The sequence below is a fragment of the Condylura cristata genome, unplaced genomic scaffold (assembly GCF_000260355.1).
Source record: "Condylura cristata isolate star-nosed mole 26May11 unplaced genomic scaffold, ConCri1.0 scaffold00034, whole genome shotgun sequence".
NCBI classification, from domain to species: Eukaryota; Metazoa; Chordata; class Mammalia; order Eulipotyphla; family Talpidae; genus Condylura; species Condylura cristata.
This window is the reverse complement of record NW_004567135.1, coordinates 7,411,582-7,422,280: the sequence shown is the minus strand read 5'-3', so window position 1 is coordinate 7,422,280 and position 10,699 is coordinate 7,411,582.

The following is a 10,699-nucleotide window of genomic DNA, read 5'->3' as shown; positions in this document are numbered from 1 at the left end:
ATAGATATCTATATATATTTAAAAAAACACTTTGAGCTCCAGTCCTAATACTTTATAAGAAAGGAATTAAAGGGTGATAGCAAGTGAGACCAAAGGGATGCAAACAGCAAAAGCGAGTAAATGTTAAACTCAAGACAACTTGATTCCTTCTGCTTAAACAATGAGACACACGAACAAAATCAAGAGGAGGGGACCCAAGGGCAGAGATGGAACCTGTGGCCGGCAGCCGCTGAGCAGGATGGGCCCAGGGAGCGCCCCGGGAGCGCACCTGGCCTGAGGCTGAGGCGAGTGTCCTAGGGAGCTGCACCACCACAGGCAGCTGCCTCCTGGGCGCTTTGGTCCGCTTGTGGGTACCAGGGACTGGGGGGGTACCAGGCACAGGGCCATTCCCCCAACACACTGCAGAGAACCTGAGTCCCCTCCCCAGCAGCAGCCCGGTGTGAGCGAGCACCGGTCAAGCCTCCGGGTTACACAGCAGGAGCGCCCCACTTCCTGACCCTCAGAACCATAAAGTTTTAAGCCACTAAGCTACACAGCAGCAAAAAAGAATGCTAACTAGATGATGGTTTAAAGAAACAGCGTTATGGCAAAATGCTAATGCTGTAATTATGTTCAAGTTATCTTTAAAGAAGTGTTGAAATATGTATTGATGCATTAATATGCTCAGATTTGCTTCAAAATGCCACAGTGACCCTCCCTGGTGGCACAACGGGTTAGGATGCAGCACTGCAGCTGGCTACAGCTGCCTCAGTGCGAGTTTGATCCCCCACCCCTGAGGTGACCACGTGGCACAGCAGACTTCTCCTGGCCCACCCGTTGCTCCCCTCAGCAGTGTGCTTTGTTGATCTTCCTGTTCTGCTCCCCACTCTGTCTCTGGTGCACCCTCTCACAGCCCCTGTACCTCTGGCTTGTACCCCGTTACGCATGCACAAATAAATCTTTAAAAAATGCCGCCGTGGCAGCGGGGAGCAGTCAGATGCAGTCAGTGGTTATCAGTCTGCTATCGCTGGGCCATGGGCATAACATTCAGGTGCCAAGCTCTCTACTTTTTTGGATGTTTAAAATTTTCTGTAATGAGAAGTTTGTCTTAAACACCCACAAAGGGCTCTTCCTGGTAGCACAGCTGGTTCCAGGGCATCACCGTGGAGCTTTCTGAATTCACTGCAACATATGTTCAATTCCAGGCTAGGCCAGGCAGGTGACCCACATGGTGTGGCAGACCTCTCCTGACCCTCCCGCAGCTCCCCTCAGCAGTGCATTTCGTCAGTCTGCCTGTTCTGCTCCCCACTCTGTCTCGGGTGAAGCCTCTCACCGCCCCTGTACCTGGCCTGTACCCCAGTTCTGTATGCATAAATAAATCTTTTTTAAAAAACCTTGTAAAGGGATAACTACAGTGGTCCGGGCATGAGGAAAGACAGCTGATGTGCAGCAATAGTTGCAAGGATTGTGGCTTCTCTACCTGTGTGTGTTTGTGACCTCTCTGTGCGCCTGTGTGTGGGAAAGAACTGGATCAGGCCCTCCCGCATGACTGCCTTGAGATGGCGGCCCACATCGCCAGGCAGCTCGGGACACGAGAGGGCCATTGACTGACTGCATGGCCACGGCCCGGGGGGAGCTCGGAAATGACACCAGGCACCTGCACAGAAGTCCTCCCTGTCCACCTGGGCAACATGTCCCTCCTGCTCCCCACAAAGCTGATCACCATTTGTCTCCCGGGCCCTCCTGCCGCCATTGTCACCGAATCACTCCTGCTTGGTCACAACTTGGTCAGTAGTCACCGGGCGGCACAGACCTGCCTTGCAAACCCGCTCCCCGACTCGGCCCTCGGCGTCCCCAGGGACGAGCTGACCCAACAAAGGACAAGTGGAAAGGACCCAAATGTTCACTAGGTCAGACGTGTTGCCGATGGAACTGCTGCGGGGAGGCAGAAAGATGGGAGAACCCAGGGTCCTGGCACGTGGCTTGCATTGGTCCCGCCAGTCACGGCAGCCATGGGCGAGTTCCCCAACTTCCCTTTACTGCTCAGCTCGGATTTTAAAGTTTCTGTCTGGAACTTCCACCCTCCAGCACCATCTCTGCCTGACTTGTTCTGCCCACCCTGTAGGCTCTGCCATCACCTCCTCTAGGCAGCGTTGAACCCCCAGACTGGAAGAGAGCCCCTCTCGGGGTAGGGGGTTCCCCCATGGCCTTATCTGCGTCCTAAGATCCCAGTTACTTTATCTCTGGGTCCCTGGTGACAAGCTCGGTTCTTCACACCTAGTAGGTACCCACAAGTGTACAAACATGGGGGGCATGGCAGGATGAGGAGAGAAAGGGGAGTCCCAGCATGTGGAGGAAGGTCCCCAGCGAGTACTTTGACTTCAGAAGGGTCTGGAAGAGAGAGGGGGCAACCCCGACTCAGTCCGACTTCCCCAAGCCAAAGCCGCCTAAACACTGCCGGCTTTGGGACTGGCTGGAGAAAAATGCCCCTGCCCATGCCAAGCTGGGGGGCCGGCCGCAAGCTGTACTGGGAGGCGTTTGTATCTGCAGACCGCGTGTGTTCATATCCTCTGGACTCTGGGGAAGGAGCTGAGTGGAGGCGGCAGCCGGGATGCACTGGGTGCTGGGGTCAAAATGGTGGCGAGCACCCTGAACTTCCTCTCTGCACCACAGGGTGGCAGCTCACACCCACAAACCTCCCAGCTGGGCGCTGCTCTCTGTACCACCTCGTGGCAATAGATTTTCTAATTGTTCTGTAGGCACTGGCTTCGTTTTCTTTAGATAATTGGAAACAACGAACAAATGTGGTAAACTTAAATTTTCATTTTTAAGATAACACCTTGGAGATGCCAAGATCTCCGTGCCATCCTGTTGGTATCTACACTGTGGGGACCGGGAAACCAATTTCCTGATGGCTTCAGCTGCCCAGACTCAGGCTGCCTGCTCTCCCCTGCAGGGGTCATTCTCGCATTCACCGGAGACCTACCTCCTGTTGTCCTCCTGCTCCGGGACCCTAGGTGGGTGTGGGGTGACCCTCCATCACCAGCTAGCCAGTTCCAGAGCTTCTCACCTGCCTCCTTGCAGCCAGCGACACTGGGTGTGAAGGTCCAGTCCCCTCTCCAGGCCACAGCCCATGCCCTTCCGGCCTCCTGCCCGCTCCCCTTTCACCTACACTTCGGTTGCATTGGAACCCCAGCCTGACCCTGAGGAGGTACGTAAGCTCCCTGAACCTCACTGTATTATACCGAAATGGGATAATGCTGATAACCTGCCTAAAGATTGTGGCGGGAGCAGAACCTCATGTGTGTGCATTTAGCACAGTGCCAGGTGCACGCCCCAGGCTGCCGTGTTCGCTCCTGCTTGGGATTCGGCCGCTCAGGCTAGAGCCTATGGTGGGTCGCTCACCAACACCGCGCCACTTCAGCAGCAAAGCCCATCCTTGCCTAGTCCCGCCCTCCTCCTCCTCGACTCCTAGAACCAGGCTCTGCGCCCCATTAAGAAACAGCAACCTGGGGCCCTCCCTGGTGGCACAGCGGGCTAAAGCACAGCACTGAGAATCTGAAGCCACTTCCGCATGAGTTCGATTCCCGCCTGCCGCCTGCCCCGGAGGAGACCACATGGCGAGCCAGACCTCTCCTGACCCGCCCGCTGCTCCCCTCAGCAGTGTACTTCGTCGATCTGCCTGTTCTGCTCCCTACTCTCTCTGCCCGCCCCTGAGCCTCTGGCCTGTACCCCAGTTCTGTATGAATAAATAAATAAATCTTTAAAAAAAAAAAAAAAAAGAAACAGCAACCTGGGGCCCTGCCTGGTGGCGCAGCGGATTAAAGCGCAGCACTGAGAAGCTAAAGCCACTTCAGCACGAGTTCGATCCCCACCCCGGAGGTGACCCACAGGGCGCAGCAGACCTCTCCTGACCCGCCTGCTGCTCAGCAGTGTGCTTTGTTGATCTGCCTGTTCTGCTCCCCACTCTGTCTCTGGTGAAGCCTCTCACTGCCCCTGCACCTCTGGCCTGGACCCCAGTTCTGTATGCATAAATAAATCTTAAAAAAAAAAAAGCAACCATGGAAACCCCCTTCCCGCAGATCAGAGTCCAGCACATCCCCTTGTCCTGCCTCCAATGCACCTCAACTTCCTTTTGAAGCCCTCGACATGTCCCTGTCCTGTGTCCTGCCCACAGCGGCCTTGTCTTCACCACGTGCCCCATCCTCATGGAATGAAACTCAGCAGGTATGAAGGGCACTTGGCACGTTCCCTGTGTACTTTGGTCTCTGTGTCCTGTTTCTGCTTTTATTTTTTAAAGATTTATTTATGCACACAAGAACTGGGGTACAGGCCAGAGGTGCAGGGGGTAAGATTCACCAGAGACAGAGTGGGAGCAGAACAGGCGGAGCCACTGAGATCCACCGCTGAGGGGCGCAGCGGGGAGACGAGAGGTCTGCTGCGCCCTGGGGGTCACTCCCTGGCCAGAGATGAACTCGTGCTGCAGCGGCTGCGGATGCCTTCCTAGTGCAGAGGCTTAACCCCTTGCCCCACCAGGGAGGCCCCCCATTTCTGCTGTTGATAAGGACACCAGTCACACTGGATTGGGATCTGCCCCCAGGCTTTGTTTTCACCGGCTGACCTCCATTTCCAAATAGTGTCACATTCTGAGGTCCAGAGGTCAGGACTTCCACATCTTTTCGGGGGGAGGCAGGGACAGAGCCCACACACACTCCCATACTCTCAGTTTCATGCATCCCGCTGACCACCTCACTTCTTCCAACACCTTTGCACCTCTCTGACATTCCCACTCTCACACCCCCCCAGAACTCCCTGCATCTCCCCAGGACCGACAAGCCCATAATCCATGAACAGAATCACTCCCTTGTATGCACCTTCAATTCCTTTCTCCTGCCCTGTCTCCCTGCCCCCACGCTCCTGGCTGACTCATTTGGCACATTGGCAGCCCTGGCTAACCTTGCTGCCTCTCTGTATTGCACAAGGCTCGAGACGACAACAACAACAACAACAACAAATCCCCAATATATTCGTGCTAACAAGTCTCACTTTAAATCCCCAGTCACCTTCCGTGGGTCCTGCAGGCAGCGTGGCAGCCCTGGATGCTGTCTAGCTTATGCTCCAAGAAGACTCCTCACGTTGTCTCCTTTCCTCTCACGTTCCCATCTTCCCTCTTAGCTGATGACCTTGATTATTTACTTGAGACAATAAAAGCAGCCAGCAGAGGCCCTTGGTTACCCACGACCACAGCCGCTCAACTCCCTGCCCTGTTCGCCCGACTTCCATACCGACGGGCGCTCCTTGTACGCCAATGCCTCAGATTCCCGCCTCCCTCCGGCGTCACAATCTATTTTATCATTCCCATACGTGTAAGAAGATGCCTGAATTTCTTGTTTTAAACAACCCACTCAGAGCTGAGGGCAGCAACTCCCAACAGCTCTGCACATACCCAGCCCTACGGTCTTGGTTTCTAAAAATCCTTCCCATAAAAGTAATCAGGGCTTGGCCCTCCCTGGTGGTGCAGCGGTTTAGAGCACTGCACTGAGAAGCTAAAGCCACTTCTGCACAAGTTCAATCCCAACCCAAGCTGACCCACGTGACATGGCAGACCTCTCCTGACTGCTCCCCTCAGCAGTTTACCTGTCAGTTGGCCTATTCTGCTCCCCACTCTGTCTTTGGTGAAGTCTCATCCCCTGCACCTTTGGCCTGTACCCCAGTTCTGTACGCATAAATAAATGAATCTTTGGGGAAAAAAAAATAATCAGGGTTCTTTGGAAAAATGGCCGACTCCAGGGCTGGGCTGGGAAAAGCCAGGAGGGACCGTGAGCTTGTTAAGGCAGAAAGTAACATCGTCAAAGAATGACAGGAATTTCCCAAGAAGGTGGAAGCCAGCTTGAAGGGCTCCCAGTGACCTAATCACGGACAACCTGCGCGTCAAAGTAAAACATGGTCGTGATGGACCATGAATGAGAGAGAAGCCTGCGAGTCCATCCTGGCATCAATGATGAATAAGCAGAGGCTTTGGTGAAAATATTTACATAGGTTCAAGGTCCCTCTGCACTGTGCTGCCTCTGGTCAAAAAGGAGAAATTGGTAAGCTACAGTGGAGCAGTCTAGCAGATGCCCATTAAATAGTGCAAATGAACATCCCTCGTAATAAGACAAAATTGTGGCCCATCCCGGTTACGTGTCCAAAAGTCCAGGACAGACTGAAGCATTGTTTCAGATCGAAGGAGACTGAAGGGATAAAGACAACTAAATGCATCGTGCGGCGATAAGGGACATTGTTTGGCTTCGCTCAGCTGGCTTCCGGGCAGCTTCTCACGTGAAGGTTTCCCTTTTTCCTTTCACTTAGTTCCCGAGTTCGTCTAGCTTATGTCTCGCCCTCAGTCCCTAACCGCATTGCCCAGGGCCTCACCGCATCGTTTAAGTTTTTATATTAGGGACAGTATTGCATTCTTTAAAAACACATTTTAAAAGTGAATAAATAAAATTGTCTAGGGGGAAATGACAACTGGTGAAACTTGAATGCTGACTGGGGCTATTTGGTAACATGACTCCTGATTTTGATGGTGGTTTTAAGGGTACACGAGAGGATGGCCTTGTTTGCAGCAAACACACACTGAAGAATTGGACTGATTAAGCATCAAGTGGCAAGTCACTAGTAGTTTAGGAGAAAGAAGGTATTTTGTTCTGTACTTGAAAGAACTATAGAAGTTTGAGATACTTTCAGAAATATGACTTAGAGTGTTGTAAGTTCCATGTCTTGACCTCACACCCGTCTCTTCTCCCTAGGGGATTGGTTGTTCTCCCTTCCCTTTCTCATTTTCTGCCGACTGCTCCAAGCAGTTTTCGTTTCCATCTCTGATTTTTCAAGGTCACCAATGAACTCTGGATTGCCTATTCCGAAAAGACAATTCCTGACCCTCATTGTCAACAGAATTTGCCTCTGCTTCATCTTTCTTGAAGTATTTTCTTCACTTATGCCCCAGGCCTCCTGTTCTCTTGGTCCCATCCTTCCAGCCTCCTGTAGGGTTTATTCATCTCCTCTAAGAGAAACAGAGTATCCCTAGGCTCAGGCCTGACTTGTCCCTCTTACGCCCTCAGTGACCTACTCCCGTGCCTGCCTTTCAGTAGCATCCAGGGCCCGCCCTGGTGGCACAAGGTGTTAAAGCACAGCACTATGAAGCTAAAGCCACTTCAGCACGAGTTCGATCCCCACCCCGGAGGTGACCCACAGGGCGCAGCAGACCTCTCCTGACCCGCCTGCTGCTCAGCAGTGGGCTTCGTCGATCTGCCTGTTCTGCTCCCCGCTCTGTCTCTGGTGAAGCCTCTCGCCACCCTCCCCGCTCTGTCTCTGGTGAAGCCTCTCGCCACCCCTGAGCCTCTGGCCTGTACCCCAGTTCTGTATGCACAAATAAACAAATCTTTTAAAAAAAAATCCATGTGCTGATGATTTACTAACTCACCTCTCCAACCAAGGCTTATTTCTAAACTCCAGACTTCTATAACCAACCGCCTCCTCCACACTTTCCACTGGTTGTTGTCCAATAGACATTTCACATTTACCATGTCCAGTGCTTAACTCCTGCTGATCACCCCAAGTCTGGCCCACACAGGTCTCCTCACGTCCTAAGTCCATCCGAGCAGTTACTCCCGACACCCTGGATTTCTCTTTGGCACTGCCAGTCTGCCTCATTTACCACCTTGCTGAGCACAGAGCCCCACCAGGGCACAGGCCCTGCGCTCTCACGGGGGTCACCCAGGAGGCCCACTCACTCATCTGACCCATGTTGCCTCATGCAGCCCACTTTTTGCTTCTCTTGCTGGCCGACGGCTCCCCATTCAATGCGAGCAAAGTCCCGGCGTTGGTCCCTAGGACTTGACGCTACCTCTCGCTTCTCCCCAACTGGCTGGGAATAAAAGGTTGAGAACGCTCCGTGGGCACTATGAGATCCACGGGGAGGGGAATGAAGCACATGGCTAAGGAGAAAACAGGTCTGACCGGCCCACCTCATCTTGTATAGATCGAAGAAAAACTAGGCCACAGGAGGGATGTAGCTTTTTGAAACAAATGAAGAGACAATATTGTCAGTGGAGTACAATTTGTTAATATCTTTGAAAAAAATCCAAGTTAGGGCCCTCCCTGGTGGCACAACAGGCTAGAGCACAGCACTATGACGCTGTCACAGCCACTGCAGCACAGGTCTGATCCCCGGCCAGGGAGTGACCCCCCCACGAGGCAGACCTTGCCTGTCTCGCCCACTGTCCCCCTCAGCAGTATATATCAGTTGGCCTGTTGCGCTCCCTACTCTGCCTCTGGTGAATCCTCTCACCCCCCCCACCTCTGGCCTGTCCCCCAGTTCTGTATGCATAAATAAATAAGTCTAAAAAAAACAAGTTAGGGCCCTCTCTGGTGGTGCAGCGGGTTAAAGCACAGCACTAAGAAGCTAAAGCCTCTTTCCCGCCCTGGGAGGTGACCCACAGGGTGCGGCAGACCTCTCCTGAGCCACCCGTTGCTCCCCTCAGAAGTGTTTTTCAGTCGATCTGCCTGTCCTGCTCCCCACTCTGTCTCAGGTGAAGCCTCTCACTGCCCCCACACCTCTGGCCTGTACCCCAGTTCTGTATGCATAAATAAATCTTAAAAAAAAAAACAGCCCAAGTTAAACACACACTACCAACCCGCAATTACACTCACAGGCATTTCTTTCACAGAAATAAATAGGGGTCCAAGACACAAGAGCCAACCTGTCTAATCCCGCGAGGGGTGGGGACTTTGGGTGTCTGAGAACTATTATCTTCTCTGATGGCACACTGACTGTCTAAAGGTCTATTCTACTGACAGTCTCACACAATAAGCATAGAATTTCTTTATGTGGTAGATAGCAGAACCTATTAGAGCAGGCTGGTTTGGGGGTCCTGGGGTGCCCCTCATTCAGTGTGCCCCAACTGCAGCATTGTTTGATATCACAAATCAAATAAACATGGCGCATCCATATGTGGACAACTACGTGCAGCAGCGGAGAGCCGCGACCCTTGGATGATCTCCAGAAAATACGGGTTATTAGTTGCTAAAAGAATGTAGCGAGAGAATGATCTTGTCTAATCAGCATAAACATTTAAAAAACATTAGAAAGAATCACCAGTTATGTCTGGGGAGGGAGACTCGGCCTCGGAGCATGAGGGAGACCCTCCCCTCACTCCTCCTAGGATCCTGTGTGAGATCCTAGTCAGTGTCAGTTACTTAGAAACTAAACCAACCTGCTAAACATGGAGCTTCCCTAGCACCAGCAATCCCACTCCTAGGTATCTACCCGAAAGACACAAAAACACTGATTCAAAAGTGATTCAAAAGACACCTGCACCCCCATGTTTATTGCTGCTTTTTACAATTGGAAAGACATGGAAACAGCCCAAATGCCCAAAAGTGGATGCCTGGATTAAAAAGATGCGGTACATATACACAATGGAATATTACTCAGCAATCAAAAAGATAATCGCAGCCTTTTGCAGCAACATGGGTGGAGCTGGAAGGGCTCATGCTTAGTGAGATAAGCCGGAAAGAAAAGGAAAAATAATGGATGATTTCACTCATAGCAAGAGTATAAAGAACCAGGAGGAAAATAATAATAATGAACAACTATATACCAGAGACATTTTACGGGGGTGGAGTGGGGATAAAAATGGGGGAAGTGCACTGGACTGTGGTGATGGCACACGGGTGATTTGGTGATGGGAAGCTCATGGGATTACAACTGAGATGGAAAAAGGCACAAAAGGATGAAAAAATAAACTATTATATAAAAAAAAAACTAAACCAACCCACGAACATGTACTTAAATTTTTGTCTTTAAGAGTTAAAAGATTTTAAGTTTTTCCCCACAGCAAGACTATAGAATTGCTCACCCATACTCATTTCCAATTCACTGGTCTTTTAAAAAATGTAACTTTATACTGGAATTAACTCACAGGGTAACAGAGTGGAGCATATGTCAAGAATTTGCTGCAGGGAGCGATTAATTTTTTGTTTCCAAAGAGTCATTCATTCAGGTATACCAGAGCTGGGGTGCAGGCCAGTGGTGCAGGGGTGGGGGTTGAGAGGACTCCCCAGAGACACAGTGGGGAGCAGCACAGGCGGATCTGCTGAAACCCGCTGTTGAGGGGAGCAACGGGGAGACAGGAGGGGTCTGCTGTGCCCTGGGGGTCCCTCCCTGGCGGGCCTGGAACTCACGCTGCAGCAGCTGCAGACAGCTTCACAGTGCTAAAACCCAACCCCTCGTACCACTAAGGGGGTCCACAATTGTTACTTTTTAAAAAATAAAACCAGAATACTTTATTTATAGAACCTCTAGAGAAAAGTAAATAAGAAAAAACCCTCTGGCAGAGCCAGTCCGAGAAAACCTCAGCTACCATTGGGATGTTTCCTGCAACGGGCAGGGTGCCAGGCGGGCGGAACCTGAAACCTTTTCAGTCTTTGGCTGATGCTTTGATGCGGGGCGGGTGGTGGTGGGAGAGGTTTGTTCTGGCAGTTTTGGTGCCCTTTGTTTGGGGAGTCCAGCAAAGGGTCACACACAATGGTGAGACAAACCTTTACCCATTGTTTATGGAGAAAACACTGAGGTCACTTAATTCTGCAAATAGATGTCGCAAACAGAGACGAAGTGACTAAAACACTTCCCTGAACTGAAAGGAGAAATTGGTTTCCTGGAGGGAGGGGTGTGTTT